Raw genomic sequence first — 20,869 nt, forward strand, 5'->3', positions numbered from 1 at the left:
TGATAAGACACCTACAGAAAAAAATGCCCTTGACCCATGCCTTAAACAATTTCCAAAAATTGACTAAAATAGGCCATAGAGATGAACAAAACCCTAAAACTACAAAACTTCTAGAAGAAAGCAAGAGGAAATCTGGGAGACCTTTGGTTAAGCAAAGGTTTCTTAAATGAAACATGAATGCACAATCTATTAAAGAAAAAACCTTGGTAAATTTGACTACATTAAAAGTAAAACATTTTACTCTACAAAAAACATGATTAAGTTCATGAAGAGATAGGCCACAAATTGGGAGAAAATATTTGAGAAATTCATATATGATAAAGTACTTGTATCTGTAATGTATAAATAACTAATAATGCAGTAATAAGACAAACAACTCAGTTAAAAAAAACCCAAAACATTTGAACTGACACTTACAAAAGTAATGCACATGAGCACACAAAAAATGTGCAGCAATATTAGTCATTAGAGAAACGCAAATCAATACCACAAAAAGATAATATTACCTCATTATAGTGAGAGACTATACTAGCCCAACTTAAAAAATAGACAATCTAAAGTGTTGACAAGGACAGAGAGCAACTGTCACTCTATACATTGCTTGTGGGAAGGCAAAACGGTACAGTTACTTTGAAAAATGGTTTGCAGCCCATGCATGGATGTTGTGTTATAGTAGCTTTATTAGTAGTGGTAAAAATCAGAAACAAAATGTCCAGTAAGTGGTGAATGGATAAACAAATTTTAGTACATTCTTGCCATGACATACTGAGCAATAAGAAAGAATGAATATCTGATATAGTGAACTATATGGATGAATCTCAAAAGCATTATGTTAAGGAAAGAATCCCAACACAAAATGCCACATATTGTCTAATTGTATTGTACAATACTTTGTAAAAGGCAAACTTGTAGAGACATAAATCATGTCAGTATTTTTCAGGATCTGGGGGTGAAGAGAAGGATTTAACTGCAAAGAGGCATAAGAACATTACAAGGTGACGGAAATGTTCTGCAACTTGATGGTGGTGATAGTTGCATAAATGTAACCACTCGGTAACATTTTTTGAATTACATGGTAGTTTTTATAGTAGATAAATTATAGTTCAATAAGCCTGACTTTAAAAAAAAAAAAAACTCTGACTCTATATACATAATAATTTAGAATGTTGGAAGCCCATAGGCAGGGAAGCCAGGTAGGAGAAGTCTGGGTTATCTAGGGAGGCAGAGACAGTGGAGGTTTGGGTCAGGACAGTGGCTATCAGATGAAGAAGATCATGAATGCAACCTTGGGTTCCTAGCTATAAATGGAAAATTGATTCAGCCACACAGACCTATCTCTTTGCAGAATACTAGATATCCAGACATTTGCAGATATCTTATTAATTTACTTAAATATTTGTTTGAATGTTAAACTCTCTCTATATATGTATGTAATATATATATACACACACATACATGTATATATAGACACACACACACACACACACATATATATATATACACACACAGATCCCAGTAGAACCTCTATAGGTTGGCCACCCAAGGAACTATAACAAACTGGTCAAAAGGTGGTCAACATAAGAAGCCCGGCCTACTGTACTGATACATACATGTGGTACATGTCTGGACTATGAAAATTAGGTCAACTTGAGGAGGTGTCAATGTAGGGAGATTCTACTGTATACACAAAACCATAAAAACATAAATTGAACACAACCAGGGAAGTGGCTCACAAATGCAAAGTTTGACTTGCTGGATGGACTAGTTTTTGATAATTATGGCGACAATGGTGATAATGCTGGTGCTGATAATAACGGTATTGATGATGATGATGGCAATGATGAGGGTGGGGATAACGACAGTAATGATGAAGATGACAGTGATGAGGATAATGATGAAGATGATGGTAATTCTGTTTCTATTTATTAGGATAATAAATATTCTTCGTTTATTGTGTTTTAATACACTAGTTCTCAAACTGAGGTCCCCAGACAATCAGTGTAGCACCTAGATTTGTTAGAAATGCAAATAATCACTCCCCACCCGAGACCTACTGAATGAGAAACTCAGGGTGGCCCAGGGCTCACTGAGCCATCCTGATGATTCTGAGGCACAGAATTTGAAAACTGCTTTAGGATGAAAAGTAATTGAAATGGCCCCATGCTAGGTATTATCTAATGCCAGAGGTCCTCAGAAATCACATAAGTATAACATTTTCAGTTGATGTCATTTCTTTGTTAGGAAAAAATCAGGCTTTTCAGACTCCAGGGGGATAAATTTCTGATCTAATTGCTCTGGAAAGTGAGCTATTAACTTACTGTTAAGTACTGTGTGAAGACTGATGAGCAGAATCATGGTGGATTATATCCTGGAGTGAAGGGTGACTGGTTACAGTCCTTCCATGGCCACGGAAGTCTCATCTCACCCATAGCTGCCTGGTAGGTTAGTTCTGATTTGGGTAGGTCCCTGCCCTCGGTGACTGGGTACTATGAGCTAATTCCTAATTTCTTCTTTGATGGTGTTGAGTTCTCTGCCAACCCTAATTCCCAAATGGTGCCTGGGATGGATCTGTACAACAGAAAGGCTATTCCCAGGACTGGCAATTTCCCAGGGAAGGAGAGCCTGAGACCAAACTCAGTACTGCTCCTGTGTTCTGCTTTAGGAGATATCAATTTGGAAGATGTTCTTATCTGCAGATGATTATGGGGCATTCCAACCAACCTTGGTAAACTGGTTGAGGCTGGATTTTATAGCCCCATTTTCACAACCCAGAATAGATATTAGCTAGACTGCTAGACAGAACCTGAGAAGGTAGAATGTGGCCTAGAAATAGCCCAAATCCATCTTACCTGGAGGGGCAGGGCTGGTGGTGAGAGCACCTGTCAGCGTGAGAGAGAGAGACGTCAGCCCTGTCAGGGGTAGGGGCCAGAGCCCGTCCTGCGCAGGAGCCCCAGGCAGTGTGGGGCTGCCTCACCCGAGCAGATGGCTCCAGCGTCCTTTTCGTGGCTGCAGTCATGAGTGAACCAGCTGTCGTGGGCACACAGGGCCAGGGAGGCCTCCTCGCCACTACAACGCACGTTGTCCAGGACGATCTTCCCGAAGCCTGGGCCAAAGTGGGCGCCAAGTGGGGCGGACACTGCTGGGCCGCACCCAAGCTGCCTGCACACAACCTGAGCCTCACTCAGGCCCCAGCCATCGTCGCACACCGTCCCCCAGCTGCCGTGGTAGGACACCTCCACCCGTCCAGAGCACCTCCCTGTGCCGTTCACCAGCCTCAGTGTTGGCCAGTGTTCTGTGGAAGGGAAAATAACAGGAGCTGTGAGGACATACCCATTGAAGTCACCCTATGTGCCTGGCTTACAGATTAAGTGAGTGAGTCTTTCGATTACCCCAAATATGTAAAATGTAAGTGCAATCCAGGAAAAAAATACTTAACAATTACACCATGTGGTGTGTTCTCTATGAGGCACCAAACACAGCAGATTAGATTGTGGGACAGTTATTTCTCACCCATAGGTGCCGTAGGACTTGACATCAGCATGGCAGCTGAGAAAATTTAGGAAAATATTTTTCTATCCATGGGGAAATGGATTAAGTTATATGATTATGTTCCAGAAATGGAAGGCTGTAATAACAGTGACACACATATACAAACACATATATCAAAGTAGATTGTTAAAGAAAATATAAAGATATATCAAAATATTGAGTAAAGAAAACAAGTGGGCTGGGCACGGTGGCTCGTGTATGTAATCCTAGTACTCTGGGACGCTGAGGCGATGGATTGCATGAGCTCAGGGGTTTGAGACCAGCCTGAACAAGAGTAAGACCTAGTGTCTAAAAATAGCCAGGCACTATGGTGGGCACCTGGAATCCCAGATACTGGGAAGGCTGAGGCAAGAGAATCACTTAGGGCAGGAGTTTGAGGTGCTGTGAGTTATGATGTCGTGCACTCACTCTATTGAGGGTGACAAAGTGAAACTCTGTTTCAAAAAATGAAGAAAAACAAGTGTATCCAATGATCTTCAGAGACAATACAATTTGTGTGAAAGAAGAAAAACACAAAATAACATATATAAATCATCTAATTCCTATAAAAGATAAACTATCAGGATATTTATAAAATTCAAAAGAGCTTTTGCTTTTTAGGAGGAGAAAGAAGAAACTTAGATTGAGAAATATCAGCAGCTTCACATTTAACTCTGTTTTTATTTCTTGATAGGATTGGAAAAACCAATACAACAAAATGCAAACATCAGCCATGCCTTGGGGAGGGAGACACGGTTATTTGCTTTCATATTCTCTGGATTTTCTGAACTTTAAATGTTTCCCCAGAGTAGCAGGGCCAGCCAATCACCCCGCATCCTGGTGTGACCTTGCCCATGACCTCAGCAGCCTCTACCTGCATAGCACCCCCAGACTCCTCCCCGCTGTGAGGAACCCCAAGGTGCATGAGAACTGTGGTGTGTCCTGCATGTCCTGCGAGGAAGGCTGCTTACCCGAGAGACTGGGCCCTGGCACATGGGCTCTGCGACTGCCCCGTGCTGAGTCGGCTCCGGGTAGAACTGGAACAACATAAACACTATGATTAGAACTGACACTTCCCTTCCTGGGACAGACACAGGACACACAAGAAAAGGACCCTGTTAGCAGCTGGCAAAGAGCTACCAGTTGAGCCACACATTAACCAAAATGTTTGGACAGGCTACAGGCTCATCAATGAACTGCCACATTTCTGATGAGGTTGGTGTCAAGTTCAAGTTGCTGACAGAAAGCCCCTAATTGGTATCCTGTTGCCCCGCCCTATGCCTTTCCTCCTTTTAACCATATATCAAAGCCAAGTTCTGAGTGAGGGTGCTTGACAGTCATTGATGAATTGAGCAAAAGTAAAAATTATTGTACTCATAAGGACACTGATGAACTGAGACACGTCCATCTGCCCGTCTACCTGTGTGTCCCCTCTGGATGGTGACGGATCTATGGGACTAGTGATGGAATCATTGCTCTTACCCATTAAGATAGTTGGTGACTTTTCATTGTCTGCTGAGGTTGAAAAATAAAAATATTTGTTAGAAGAATCTGGCTTTGTTAGTTTGCTCACACATGAAATACTGAAACTTCTCTTTGAGGTGGGATATTTATACTAAGAATGGCTACTGGTGTTTGTCAGAGAGATACCTATGTCTTTGGAGTGTCGATATTTGCCCCCACTGTGCACTATCTAGCTGGATTGTTCTTGGCCAAGAGCAAAGCTGCCCCAGGATAGGTTGCATAGCCTGCCCACAAGCACCATCCGCACATGTGTTTATTCACCAAGCACTGTGATGGGTGCTGGGGACATAGTGCAAAACTGATAGACAAAACCCTTGTCTTGTGGAACTTAACATCTGCTGCTGCAGGTGACCTCAGACATCACACATTGTCCCTAGACCTCTTGGTAGTAAATTTTCCCTGCCCCAAACAATTTATTTTTTCTATTGGCTTAAAATGCTGGAAATGTCATATATACATACAATGTATCACACTGTTTTTTTTTTTTTTTAGAGACAGGGTCTCATTGTGTTGCCCAGGCTGTAATGCAATGGCTATTCACAGGCACAACACCACTACTCATCTGCATGGGAGTTTTGGCCTATTCCATTTCTGAACTGACCCGGACCAGTTCACCCCTCTTTAGGAAACTTAGTGCCAGCCTACCCCACCCACCTCCTGGGAGGTCACCATATTGATGCCAAACTCAGTGCAGACACATGATCAGTAGAGCACACTACATACCAGAACTCCTGGAGTCCAGTGATCCTCCTGTGTCAGCCTCCTGAGTAGCTGGGAGTACAGGTACGCTCCACTATATCCAGCCATTTTTTGTTGTTATAACTCATAGCTCATTGACATACCTGATGATATGGTTGAGTGGTCAACATTTTCTGGGATGGCAGAAGTTGAGAGAGCTGTAGGGAAAACAACACAAAGGAGGTGACTCCTAATATTTGATATTGACTAGAAAGAGAAGGAACGCTTTCACCTGCTTCACGTTTCCAGGAGAAGAATCCAAATACTTTTTATACAAGCTAGTTCAAAATGGAGAATTTTAAAAGAAAACATTATGGCAGGCATATAAGCCACCATAAGGCTATATGTGATTCCATTTATGTGGATATCCAGAATAGAAAGATCCACAGGGACAGGAAGCAGGGCTGGGGGGAGGGGGTGTGGCAAAATGGCTGCATTTTTAGCTGGGAGCAGAGATGCCACACTCTCTTCACTTAGCTTAGCACCAAGGGGCAGACACCCTTCCTCATGGATGGTACATCCCTGAACACCCTGCAAGATCTCAAGAGGTTCACACCGTACGCTGACCAAACACCAGGCTCTCTGCTAAATTCCTCACATGGATTCACTGACTAAATCCTTAAAACAACTTCTTAAAATAAATGGCTGTCGCTCCTAGTTTTCAGATGAGGTAACAGAAGGGCGCAGATGTAAAGCGTCAGGGCCTAGGACTGGCCAGGTCTTGGGCTCAGCTTAGGTAGGTTCTGGATGCAGACCGCTAAGCTACCTTGCTCAGGAACAGTTTCTCTTAGGTGCCTGAGGGCTATCTACCTTACCTGGAGAGAGAGAGAGGGAGACAGAAACAGAGGGAGAGAGAGTATTTTATAGAGAGTAAAGCAGTCTTCTTAGCATAGATAGATCTTAGTCTTTAGTAGAGCTTGGTAATCTTCAGCAGAGAGATACCGGGCTGGCATTCTGCAGGCAGGAGAGGAGACAGAGTCAGAGTAAGCAAGTCTGTGATAGAAAGTGCACACTCCCCAACTGCCTTCTCCTTCAGCCTAATAAAAGGCTGATCTCATGCTTCTTAACACCACAGGTGTAGAGACTGCCAATGCAGGTCTCATCTCATCTCATGAGCTCTTATGCTTGTTAGGAGAGCTAAATCTCTCTCCATGCCCTTTCCACCATGGTGTTCCAATACTGAGCTATACAGGTATTTCTTACAACTCTCATCTCATCTCACGAGCTCTCATGCTTGTTAGAAGAGCTAAATCTCTCTCCATGTCCTTTTCACCAAGGTGTTCCATTATTGAGTTATACAGGTATTTCTTATAACTCTCACTCCTCCTAGCCATAAGCTATATGGGCTGCTACATTTCCCCCCTTTTTCATATACAAACAAAATAATTTTTAATGTGGTAAGGGTAGTTCTTCCTGTTATCTAGCCCTTTTCTTGCTAGGCAAAATATGGTAATTGTCAAAGTTCAGAGTTCCAGCTACAGTATAGGCTCTTTAAATGAGGAAGCCCAATACAAATGTAAACTATTAGCTACTACTAGGGAAAAATGATGATTGTATTGTTAATTCCCTTAAAAGTCTTTTTAAACTGAGAAAGCAAACTGAGAAAATCTTTGCTGAGGGAATTTACCATTTCTTTAACTGTACAAAATTTCCTTTGATATTTACTTAACAGACACACAAAAAAATAATGCTTTCCTTGCAATCTTTGCAAGCAAGGATTTTTCTCTTGCTATTCCAAAGGTTTTGCTACTCGCGGTCCTAAATCCACCCTTCACAGATCTCAAAAGACTGTTACACGTGGACTAATGGTTCCACACTTCACAGTTCCTCTCAAAGGCTCTGTTACTCATGGTCCCTCAGTGGCACCACCCTTCACAGTTCCTCGGGAGTAGAGTTTTTCCTGCTTTAAGCTTCTTTTCCAGTGGAATTTTTGCTAATTGATTCCAGACTCTTTCTTCAAATGGAGCTCCCCAGCACAAAGGTGGTTTAACTCTTAGTTACTCTTCCCTCCCTTTGTTCTCTCTCTCATAATCTTCCAAAGGAATCACTTACTTCAGAGTGTTCCTTTCCCCTTTGGGCCATGTCCAGGCTCTTTAGCAGGATCTGGTTATAGTACACAGATGCTGATGAGAGGTAGGTTACCCCTTCACCACGCAGGATAACCACATATTCCACAAATATATTTAATCTAATTATTCTCCATCATCATCCATTGGTCTGGTTTAATTTCCTCAGTTTTACGCTGAGGCACCACAGGTCTAACCAAGCTGGCAGAGTGATCCCAAGGTATGTAATTGAATTATACTGTTTTATTGAGAATCATTTGAAATGAAAATATTAAAGAAACTGTTTTAACTTTCATTTACCAGTGGGTCCTGATTTTGGCCCAACTGATAATTTCCCTACAATAAAGGTGTTCTATCTTTCTCAAATTGATAATGGCATTCGTTTGCCCAGTGAAAGCCTTTTTTACACTTGGGACATACACCTGGAGGTTTACATGCTCTTTGCTTCTTTTCTTTAGCATTCGACATTCTTTTCCCTTTTAAACTCTTTTCTCTTATGGCCTAGCTTCCCACATTTGATGTTAACTCAGGGATTTACCCTCTGATCTTCCAGCTGCCCAATTTGAGATTTGAGTTGTCATGTCAATATAGCATTTACCTACTTCAACTATAAGATTATTCACTGATCTCTCAACTGTTTTATATCAGCTGCCATGATCTTAATCTCATCTTCAAGCTGTTTCATATGATAATTTCAACTGCTGTATCTCATTTTCCATGATTTTTTCTACTGACTTTCTTTTGGCTTTCTACTTTTACAATCTTTCCAATTCTTAGAAACTTTGGCTGCCTTAAAGGGACAGGAACTCTTTAGCTGTTTCTTTTTACTCTGGGAATCTTAGCTTTTTTACAAAACTTCACTTCCTCTTCTTCTTCACCAGCCCCCTTAATCTACCTCAATTCTTTTTTAAAGCAGAACTCTTAACTGCCAAAAAGGGATTCAGGAGTCGGTCTCTCAAAACCTACTTCCTGCTGGCAATGGGTGAAGATACAGGGGAAGACAGTTAGAAGTTCTCTTCCCTAACTTAATAAACTCTTGCAACCTATTCCCAAACTTTTCTCTTTGCTGTTTTACCTAAGGCTTTTCTCACCCCTGAGGCTAAAGGCTTGTTTACTAAAGGTTCTTATCTCCTAGCTCTATCTTTTCTCTTTCCCTCTTGTCTAAAGGCTTTTTTTGCCTTTTTTTTTTTTTTTTTTTTAGCTGCTTCCCAGAAGAGGCTAAAGGCTTTTATTAGCTTTTTTTCCACAGAAGAAGTAGTTAGAATTTGGAAAGAGAAAATGTAGGAAAGAAGAGGAAAAAGCAAATAAGAAAGGCCTGTTGTTGACTGTTTCTTAGATATTTCTTTTCCCTCTAAATATTTCAGCTTCTCTTCTCTTTCTTATTTGCTAAAGCTTATTTCCCTCTTGGTCTGCATTCACTGAATCCTGCTCACAGCACCATTTGTCAGTGGCGTTCACTATCCCGCTTCTGACACCACTTGTCAGGGCCCAGGCCAGGTCTCGGGCCTGGCTCAGGTAGGTTCTGGACATGGACCACTAAGCTACCTTGCTCAGGAACAATTTCTCTTAGGTGCCTGAGGGCTATCTACCTTAGCTGGAGAGAGAGTGTGTGTCTTAGAGAGGGTAAAGCAGTCTTCTTAGCATAAATAGATCTTAATCTTTAGTAGAGCTTGGTACTCTTCAGCAGAGAGATACCATGCTGGCATTCTGCAGGCAGGAGAGGAGACAGAGTCAGAGTAAGCAAGTCTGTGCTAGAAAGTGCACACTCCCAACCGCCTTCTCCTTCAGCCTAATAAAAGGCTGATCTCGTGCTTCTCAACACCACAGGTGTAGAGACTGCCAGTTCACCACTGCTCTCATCTCGCAAACTCTCATGCTTGTTAGGAGAGCTAAATCTCTCTCCATGCCCTTTCCACCAAGGTGTTCCATTATTGAGCTATACAGGTATTTCTTATAATTCTCACTCCTCCTAGCCATAAACTATATGGGCTGCTACAGTAAAGCAACATTGTATAGATCTCCAGGTTGGAGGTAGAAGGAGAGGATCCAGGCCCAGCAGTTGGCTCTGAGCACTTAGCACCAAGTAAATGAAATACGTCACTTAGGTTTCAGAAATATTCGTATTTAGGCACTTAACTATGAAAGCTAGGTATTTTAATGTGTTGCTCTCTCCTCTGTGAATGTTTTAAAGTAAACATCAGTATGCAAACTGGGACAAGCCAAATGGTATTCATTTATTTAGCTATCTACTGATCTAGCATTAATGCCCCCTAGAGAGCAGACCTGAAAACATTGTTCTCTGGTGTGTGTGTGTGTGTGTATATGTGTTTGTGTGTGTGTGTGTGTGTGTGTGTGTGTGCATGCACGTGCATTCAGGGCAATGTTGAAGATGAGACTTGTATGGATTCTGCCCCAAGAATGTCATTGGGGAAACAAGCAGACTCAGAGCAACAGAATAAGAGAGGAATAAGAACCACATGTGAAGACAGATGAAAAGCTGTGGGATCTAGAAGAGGAAGCCACCCTGCCAGCTGGATGGGGATGGGGAGGATAGGAACAGTTGTGGCAGGGAAGTGATGCTGACACCACAGCAGCCACCCTGTAGGTGATTGGTATGTGAATTTGGGAGAAGGGCAAGGAAAAGAGAATTAAATACAGTCTGGGCTGGTAGATCCACCCTTTTTACTATTAGCTTTTGTCATTTTAAATGGACCCTCCTAGTTTCCAATCAGGCATAATGCCCAAACATAACTTTGTAGTAGTTAATAGGATTCAAATGCAGAGAGTTTAGTATAATTCAGAGATTAAGCTCCAGGACAATGAAGTTAGATTATTTGTTAACATTCCATTGACCTCGGGGACAATGTTTAACCTAGCTGAGCAGGAGTTTCCTTATTTGGAAAATGGATATTATTGAAGTTCCCTCACTTGAATGTTGAGAAAATTAAGTGAGAAATTCCATGTAAGGCATTCAACATATGTCATTGTCATGGCGGAAGGCCATGCTGTTGGTTATAAATTAAATGCAAGCTACATATGTAATTTAAAATTTTCTGGTAGCCACATTTTAAAAATTAGAAAGAAACAAGTGACATTAATTTTAATAATATATCTTATTTAATCCATTATGCCCCAAACATTATCATTTCAATACAATAATATACAGTACAAATACATAAATATAATCAGTATTAAAAGTCAATGAGTAATTTTACATTCTTTTGATGGCATTGCCTTTGCTTTTTTTTTTTTTAAAAGAAAAACTTTATCAAAGTATAATTGATATACCCCCCAAACTGCACATGTTTTAATGTATACAATTTGATGAGTGTGGACGTATGCATACACCCGTGATATTATCACCAACAGTACTATCAGGGTACTCAACGTATTCATCACCTCCAAAAATTTTCTTGTGTTCCTTTTTTGGGTGTGATAATAATGCTTAACATGAACTCTCTGGCTTAACAGACCTTTAGGTGCACAGTGTCAGGTGTTAACTATAGCACCACATTGCACGGCTGACCCCTAGAGCTTGCTCCTCTTGTGTAACTGAAACTTTATCACTGAATAACCACTCCCCATTTCCCTGAGCCTTTGGAAGATCCGGTGTATACTACAGACACACAGCACATCCCAGTAGCCACATGGATAATACAGGTTTAAGAGCTTCCTGGAGATTATTATTGGCATAGTTAGAATAGGAATTATGTGTTGGTACAATTGAAATGTCAGCAGTTACGAATGGTGGAGAGTGGAGACAGAATTAAGTAGCATGATAATATGAAAATGAACTGCATGGTGACCACCACCTACCACAGCTGGAAAGAGGGGGTCACTTATAAGTGTTTAAGAGGGTCACTACCCAAACATTAGGTGAGGTGCTCTTATTTATTCTTAAATTTGAAAGATATGAAAAAACCCTTTAATAATCTTTCTCTAACACAGACACACCCTCACCCCTACCTCTTTTTCCTCTTTCTCTTTGCATTTGGGAAAGCAGGGGAAAGGAGAAGCTTTGCATTATCACGTTCTTTGATAGTAAAACTAAATAAACATAAAGTAAAGCTGGACAGTGTGAAGTCCAGACCATTTCAGGGTCCTTTTCTCTTCCTTCTCAAATCGTTTGACCTTAAACAAACCATGAGTGGTGCCCAGTGATGGTGGCAGAACCACTGACTATCATTATAGTGCAACTTAGAAACCATAATAAATCTGGTCACAGTGCCGGAAGTGTAGAGTCCTACCTGGTGATGTTGAACGTGCAGCAGTTGTAGGAGAAAACTGGGTTGAGATGGCAGCAGGTAGAACTGTAATAAGGAAACACTTATTAATGTTAAGTGATTGTTCACAGTGACCTGAGGGAGGGATGGTCAGCCAGAAGCTCCCTGCAATGTCTTGTGATTTCACAAGATGTAGTTTTGCTTTAGCTTCGAAGTGACCATGCATAAGTGTTAGAAATACTAGGTCATCTCTTAGCCACTGATCCTCTGTCCTATTTGGACTCAATCATATCCACCTGTTTTTCTCCTGGATTCAACATCCAAGGGCAGGTGTTTGGTGTTTTGTGGTGAGAATTATGTGCTGTGGGCTTTAATATTTGCCCCACAAATTGATCTGATGGTCCAGACCAGTGGTTCTCAACCTTCCTAATGCCATGACCCTTTAATACGGTTCCTCATGTTGTGGTGACACCCAACCTTAAAATTATTTTTGTTGATACTTCATAACTGTAGTTTTGCTACTGTTATGAATAGTACTGTAAATATCTGATATGCAGGATGTATTTAGGTGACCCCTGTGAAAGAGTTGTTCGACCCCCAAAGGGGTTGTGCCTCACAGGTTGAGAACTGCTGGTCTAGACCATAAGGACTCTCTGGCAAGTTTATTCACTTGTCCTGACTATTTTACTTCTAAGAGTGTTGCACTGGCATGAAACTTCTCCATGGCTCCACAGCCATGTGAAACAAGTTTAGACAATTATGTTTGCAAACTCATCCTAGAAAAATTGCTACCTATATCATTGCTGAATATCACTGCAGTCATCAGAGGGTCAAGGGAAGTACTTTGAAGGTATGTGGTCTTGGTACTTACTTAATGGGGTACAGTGTTCCCAAGGAAATTGCAGGAGATGGATAACCATCACTTATCTTTTTGGATTGACCTGGGTAGGTGCTCCCCTTCTTCTATCACAGTTTTCTCCTCTCTACTTGCCGTTTCCCCATATTTCAATGCATGTCCTGAATGATGTGTTTATTTTCTGTGTCCCTGAGCAGTAGTAACTACAGAATTTTATTTTGTAAATAAATGTGGTAGGCACAATATTGACTTCCCCAAAGATATCCACATCCTAATAAGTGGAACATGGGAATATGTTAAGTTATAAGGCCAAGGGGAGAATTAAGATTGCTGATGATGTTAAGGTTGGTGATCAGCTGTCTTAGGGTGGGGAGATTATCCTGCATTATCCAGGTGGGCCAATGTAATCACAAGGGTCCTTAAAAGTCAAAGTAGGACACAGAAAGAGAGTCAGAGAGAGACATTAATAAATTAGTTACTGGTTTTGAAGATAGAAGCCTGGGGCCACCAATCAAAGAATGCAGGTTGCCGCTAAAAACAGGAAAAGGCCAGGAATTGGATCCTTCATTTTTGGATCTTCCAGAATGAACACAGCCTGGCTGATAACTTTTCTTTTGGCTAAGGGAGACCCAGTTTGGATTTCTGACTTTTAGAACCACAAGATAACCAATTTGTATTGTTTAAGTCACTAAGTTATGTTCCCCATTGCACTGTACCATTACATGGAACATTACATGTCCTTAAATGATTCTTTCTTCAAAAAATTGAAACATGTCCCTTGTGAAAACTGAGAGAGTTTGGGCAAACTGAAGAGTAAAGATAATTACAAAACCTGTGTGTTAAAAATGGTTTACAGTATTTTTTATTTTATTTTATTTTTGAGACAGAGCCTCAAGCTGTCACCCTGGGTAGAGTACTGTGGCCTCACAGCTCACAGCAACCTCCAACTCCTGGGCTCAAGCGAGTCTCCTGCCTCCACCTCCCAAGTAGCTGGGACCACAGGCGCCCACCACAATGCCTGGCTACTTTTTGGTTGCAGCCAACATTGTTGTTTGGCGGGCCCTGACTGGATTCGAACCCATCACCTTAGGTGTATGTGGCAGGCGCCTTAGCCACCTGAGCTGCAGGCGCCGAGCCTTTTCTTTTCTTTTTTAATGGGAAGGGGTGCACCGTTCCTGGAAGTGCTGTAATACCAGGTCGATGTGTGGAGTGGATGGAACAAGCTCCTATTCCAACACCCTGCTCCAAAAATTCATTTAATAGATTGTCCTCAGATAGAAGATGTATCAGATATTAAACTGATAAGAACGGTACTACACTTGATCTTAGCCAAAAGGCCAAGAAGCAATACAGTATTTTTGTATTTTTTCTAAACAACAACAAAAACAGTATTGTTATTGTTCCTTCTTTAGAAGTTAGTGAACCTTTTAGAGTGACACCTGAGAATCATCTTCATTCAACTCACTTATTGAGGGGCAGAGTGTGATGAGTTAGCAGAATAACCCACAGTCACTCTCTTGTTCGCATCTCTCTGGTGTTTAGATGGGTAAACAGAAATGTCCTAGAACATAAGTTCTCTTACCTGATAATATGGTTGCTGGATTTCCATCACCTATTGGTGAAGATAAATTAAAATATTTCTTATTCAAAATTAAATTGAATAACTTTTACTTGAACTACTTTGGTTTTCAACAAATTTTCTATGTGACAGATCTAATATACAAAATGTAAAACAGCAAACTCCTGGTGAAATCTAACCCCTCAGATTTTGTGTGCACTCAGAAGTTCTGCATTTGCTGATCTGGTTGTTCTGAATACACGCTGGCTCTTCTGACTCTTTGAAATGCCCACCACACGCTGGGAGCAAGCCATTCCCCTGCAACTCAGGGCCACCTGTCCAGACAGGTCTGCAATGAGGATCAAAGAAAAGATAATCACAGCATGTCCACATCCACCTATCTTCTCAGCTCAAGCCTCTCTCATGTCTCAGTGGCACTAAGGTATTTCTTCCTGGACCTTTGGCAGACATTTCTATTAATCTTATATATATTATTAATTATTATACAGTAGAAGTTCCACAGTGGCCACCTCCCTACGTTGATCACCTCCTTAAGTTGACCTAATTTTCATAGACCAGACATGCACCACATGTATGCATCAGTACTGCAGGCCTTGTACCTTATGTTGACCTCCTCTCTCTGTTGACCAGTTTGTTATAGTCCCTTGGGTGGTCAATTTATAGAGCTTCTATTGTATATACTATTATTGAATTATATACTCTACATTGCTCATAATGTATATAATATGTTATCTTACAGCAAACGTATTAAAATGTTATAATACAATGCTATGTAGTATACTATATCATAATTATTATATCAGATTAATTATGCCATACATATTATACATATATAAAGTGAAACATATTATAACATATTATTTTGTTTATATATAGACTATTATATTATTTGTACATATAGCCTATTACAGATTTCCAGTCACTGACAGTATAATATATACACATATGTATGGATTATATATATATATACACACACACACATCTATGTGTGTATATATGTAGCAGAGTCAGAAAAATAGAAATAAAAGATTAATAACCACACAGACGAAAGAGAAAGAAAAAGTACCAACAAACTAGCAAAACCCTTAATTAATTCTTAGAACTAGTTGTTCAGCTAAGCTCTGAACTTCCTGTAATGTGAAGGCGGGAGGAAGTCATCTTGCTGTCACAGAACTCTCCTTGTCTGATACGCAGTGTCTTCCTTTGTTGGAAGGGAGTCATTGCCATTGTTGGAAGACCAGTGAGTATTTTAATACCTAATACATTGTTTCCAACAGCAATTTACAGCAGAGGCGGAATACTGTGCAAATGTCTATTGTTTGTTTTTTTTTTTTTTTATTCAGTAAGTGTTTATCTAGAACCTACAGTGTACCAGGAACTGTCCTTGGTTCTGAGACAAACAATATTGGTAGAATTCCTGCTCCCACCAAACCTACACTCTGGGGGTCAGGATGGAGGACACTTAGTGACCAGGGTAACAAGAGAAAAATACAAAAACATCTCAGATGTAAGGACCAGGAAGAGGAAAACAACAGGTTGACCCATTACTCTTGACTGAGAGGGATTCTTTCTGGACTGTATATTCAGGGAAGTGTCTCTGAGGTGGTGACATTTTAACGAGACATGATTATAAGGAATAAGCTGAGGAAACATCTGGGAAAAGAGCCTTCTAGACAGAGGGAAGAGCCTCCTACAAAGGTGGGGGCTACCTTGACAGTCTCAAAGGATGGAAAAAGACCCAGGGTGAAGAGGAGGTATTTTCTCGGTGGTCAGAGACGCAAGCAAGCACCGAGGTTGTGCAGGATCTAAAAGACCATGGTAGCTGATGCAGCGTTATTCAAAGGCCACAGTAACTGATGTAGCATTATTCAAAGGCCACAGTAACTGATGCAGAGTTATTCAAAGGCCACGGTAACTGATGCAGCATTATTCAAAGGCCACAGTAACTGATGTAGCATTATTCAAAGGCCATGGTAACTTATGCAGCATTATTCAAAGGCCACAGTAACTGATGCAGAGTTATTCAAAGGCCACGGTAACTGATGCAGCATTATTCAAAGGCCACGGTAACTGATGCAGCATTATTCAAAGGCCACAGTAACTGATGCAGAATTATTCAAAGGCCACAGTAACTGATGTAGCATTATTCAAAGGCCACAGTAACTGATGTAGCATTATTCAAAGGCCACAGTAACTGATGTAGAGTTATTCAAAAGCCACAGTAACTGATGTAGCATTATTCAAAAGCCACAGTAACTGATGCAGCATTATTCAAAGGCCACGGTAACTGATGCAGCGTTATTCAAATACTGTGGGAAGCCTTGGAGGGGTGTGAGAGAAGGTGAATGATCCGATTTACAATGTATCAGCCTGCTCTGGTCTCTGTGACTAGAGCAGACTATGTGGATATTGGGGGAAGAAAAAAGGGAGGTAGAAGACCAGTTAGAAAATGTTGCCAAATTACATTGAAAGATGATGGGCTTTGGATGACAGGAGGAACCATGGAGCTGGGAGGTGCTAACAGGGTTAGTATATGTTTTGAAAGTAGAGACAGAATTTTCTGAGGCATTTGTCATGTGACGTGAAAGAGGGGGAAGTAGGAGGGATGGTTTCAATTTCTCCTGGCCTGAGAAACTAGTTGGACTGAGAAATATGTGTATTTTGAACATCAGCTGTCCAAAAAAGCCAAGCAAAGTATCATAATATGGAACAGACTAGCAGCTGTGCTTCTTGCTAGCTGCATACCTTGGAGAAGTTGATTAATTTTCCTATGCCTCAGTTTCATCATCAGTAGAATGAGGATTACAATAGCACCTGTTTCATAAGGTTGCTGTGAAAATTAAGCGCCATGCATGCCAAGTGCATAGAATTAATTCATTCCTCAGAGCAGGTGTCAGGAAGCTAAAGGCGGTGCTTCAATGCTAGCCCAGTGCCTGCTTTTGTAAATGAAATTTTATTAGAACATAGGCATACCCATTAAGTTGTGAATTTTCTTTGGCTGCTTTAATACTGTGGCAGCAGTTTCATAAATGTAACAATCTGGCCTGAGATGCCTAAAATAGTTACTATATGTGACTCCTTACAAATAAGTTTTTGGACCCCTCAGTTAGATAATTAAATAACTAATAATCAGGCAGGTGAAGTTCTTAGGACAGTGCCCGAACATCGTAAACACTCAATACAAGCTGGCCCTTGTTACCATTCCATGTTTGTGATCTCATTTAATTTAAAGGGAGCGCTGTCAAGTAGGTGTTTTTATCTCCCTTTAAAAAAAAGAGTGTAAGTGACTTGCCCACAGCACTAAATTCAGGGCAGAGACGGAACTTAATGCTCAGAACTGCTGCTGGGTCTGCTGCCAGACCCACTGTCTTTCCCTCATCCTAAGGCTCCACTTTGGCAGGCGGCAGGCCTGTTTTGAACACGTTCCCACTGTTACCAGCTGCAGGACTCACCGATTTCCTAACACACCAGGAATTGATACACGTTACATGTACAGAATACATACTACATTCTCCCCTCCAAATGGGGCTGAGCAGTTGCAATAAAAAAACTTCTGGTTTTAAACCAAAAGTAACTAATTGCAAATTTAGTAAGTGCCTCTTACCTTGGGGCACTTGCAGTGATCCTTCAGCATTCTCTGTAGGGAGATGGATTGGAAATTTGGTGAAAGTTGGAACATGAGAGCAAATGGTGGGCAGGTCACCTCCGTCCCCCAGACACGCCAAGTCCCACCTAGTGGGACAGAATGTACATTGAACTGCCATGTGAGAGATACAGTTTACCAAGATTTTTCCTCAACATGGGGATAGGAATGATGCTTTTCACAGCAACTCCATTGGAAAAATGAAAATAGCAATACTGGATAAAAACTAAAACCCTCATGATTGAAATGAAAATAAAGCTATTAACAGTTCTCGTGGAAGAAAGAAAGAAGCCCAGCAGCATTTTAGAGTGAATGGCAGGATTGTCTTAATGACCCAGGAGTGCAGAAATGGCAAATAATGAGTGCTGAAGTGTGGCAGTCCGATCCCTCCCATCACTTATTCCATTTATTCTTTTATTATTTACCTATTACTTGCCCAGGTAGCTTCTAGAATGGAGCATGTCAGGTCAACAAAACAAAAACAAAACAAAACGCTTACCTGCTGTGGGCTTTATGTACTCAGGGTCTGTTAACATATAGGAAGAGAAAAGATCTGCTTTAGAAAAGGGCATCTGTTTCTGGAGGTGTTTAAAACAAGAAATGAATTTTAAAATGAAGAAAAAATTAAAATGCTGACTCTTTGTTAGTTCAGGCAACTTTAACCATTAAAGGTATACATGTTCATTAGCACAGCATATCAGATAACACATGTTCAGGCCAACTGTGGCCATGCTGCGTCCATTGTGCAAACTCTTTAACCCTTCCAAATAGGAGGTGGACACTCATCACACATGCAAAAGAGCAGCAGCCAGGGGCTTTATAGAGCAGACTGTTTTGGTGGAATCCTAAACCAAAACACTAAATAAATTTTAAAAAAATCAAAGGGGGAAGAAAACTCAAAAACTAAATGGAAAAAACTAACACACACACCCATCCACTATTTGAGATGCTTGAATGGAGTTAAAAAGCTAATTCATAAAAAAAAAAGAAGAAAAAGCTAATTCATTACATTAGCATCATCTGGCTATAGTCTTGCTGGGTTGAATACAATCAGAAATTTTGTTAAGTGGCCAATCTTACTGCCCTAGAAGCTGAATTATTTACTTTATTCCCCATCGGCACACAAAGTTATGTCTGTAGCATCAGTAATACGAGTGCTGCATACTGGTCACATTTGGTGGAAATGTTTACATTTTTTACACCAGAGATTCTCAAACAGGGGCAATTTGCTCCCCCAAAAGACATCTGGAAATGTTGGAAGACATTTTTGGTTGTCACAAATTGGGGCTGGGGGGTGCTACTATCATTTATTGGGGGCCAGAAGACAATGCACAGGACAGCTCCCCACCCCCACCCCCCACAAAACAAGCCTCAAACTCTGCTCTTGAGTGTGATCATTACTCTTTGGTCAAAGACTTGTCATGAGCAATACATGACCTGAATTCACAACCAACAGGACAAGCCAATGCTATTCTAACTTAAAACTCTGTGCTTTGTCACCTTCAATAGACTGCAAACTTTTAGTGGGGAAAAATCTTTATCCCTAGTTCACCAAAGCATTGTGAATAAAGAAAGAACACACCCCATGAGTGATTCATGACTTATGCTGTCCTTTTGCCCATCATTTTGGAATCTAGTCTTTGTTAGGGAATTGCCACTAGCTTGCTCTATTTTCCCCTGTATAAAATCTATTTCAACATCTTGTGGCTAATAAATTCCTGAGCTCAGGTTGAAGCTCTCCTGGTACCAATGTGTCTTTACTCTTTGCTGGCATGGGTGGCAGAGATGACCTACAATTATGGCGCGAGCATCGCCAATGGGATCAGTGAAGATGCAATCCAGAGGGAGAAGCGGTCATTACCTGTGCAGACAACACTGGCATCTTCTCTGGGACCACAGTTGTGTACTCCCCAGCCGGCATGAGGACATTGCCCCAGAAAACTCTCTTTTCCCGAACAGTCCACATCATCCAGCAGAAACTGGCCCTTGCCTTCACCAAATTCGGCCTCAGCAGGGGCTGCGAGGGCGCGCCCACAGCCCAGCTGCCGGCACACCACGTTGGCTTCATTCATGTCCCACTGGTCATCGCAAACCCTGCCCCACCGGCCATGGTAGAAAACTTCCACACGCCCAGAACATCTGCCTGACCCATTCACTAGCTGCATTTGTGGCCAGTCTTTTGAAGAAATACAGAAATATTACATGTTAGGAGAAGGAACAAGTTCTGCATCAACCCATTTGTCTAACCTTGCAACAAGTTATCTGTTGAGCACATACTGGGTTATAGCAGAGAGCACTGTGGATACTGTGGCTCACAGACCTGGTTCCTGCTGCCACAGACTTTAGAGTCTAGTTTGAAAGTCTAGAAAAGGCAGTCACATTAATCTAAAATTAAGTGGATTTGCAACTGTGCTAAATTCTGAGAAGCAATTTTGAGAGTTCACAATGGAATGGGAAGATTAGGGGTATCAGAGAGGACAGTGGCTTGGAAGATGAGTAGGAAGGGTTAAGTAGATGGAGAAGGTTGGAGAGCAGGACAGAGCCTTCCTCTGTGCATTAACAAAGAAAAACACAAAGGATTATGAGTCAGTTGAAAGCATAATATGTAGGGATTATGCACAATGGATGAAATCATTTTGTTTGGTAGTGTTTTCATGGTTGGAGAACAACTCAACACTTAGAAGTACTGACCCACCAAGCCATATCAGCTGA

At 41.2% G+C, this 20,869-nt stretch overlaps 1 non-coding gene across 1 annotated transcript; it reads right to left on the reverse strand.

Annotated features, from left to right (window-relative positions):
- Positions 1–14,094: 14,094 nt before the first annotated feature.
- On the reverse strand, positions 14,095–14,284 carry LOC111726701. The gene has a single exon (XR_002774413.1). It is a non-coding gene; the product is annotated as a U2 spliceosomal RNA (small nuclear RNA).
- Positions 14,285–20,869: the final 6,585 nt, after the last annotated feature.

This window comes from Otolemur garnettii, unplaced genomic scaffold (assembly GCF_000181295.1).
Source record: "Otolemur garnettii isolate 467f Iridium unplaced genomic scaffold, OtoGar3 scaffold00075, whole genome shotgun sequence".
Taxonomy (NCBI): Eukaryota; Metazoa; Chordata; class Mammalia; order Primates; family Galagidae; genus Otolemur; species Otolemur garnettii.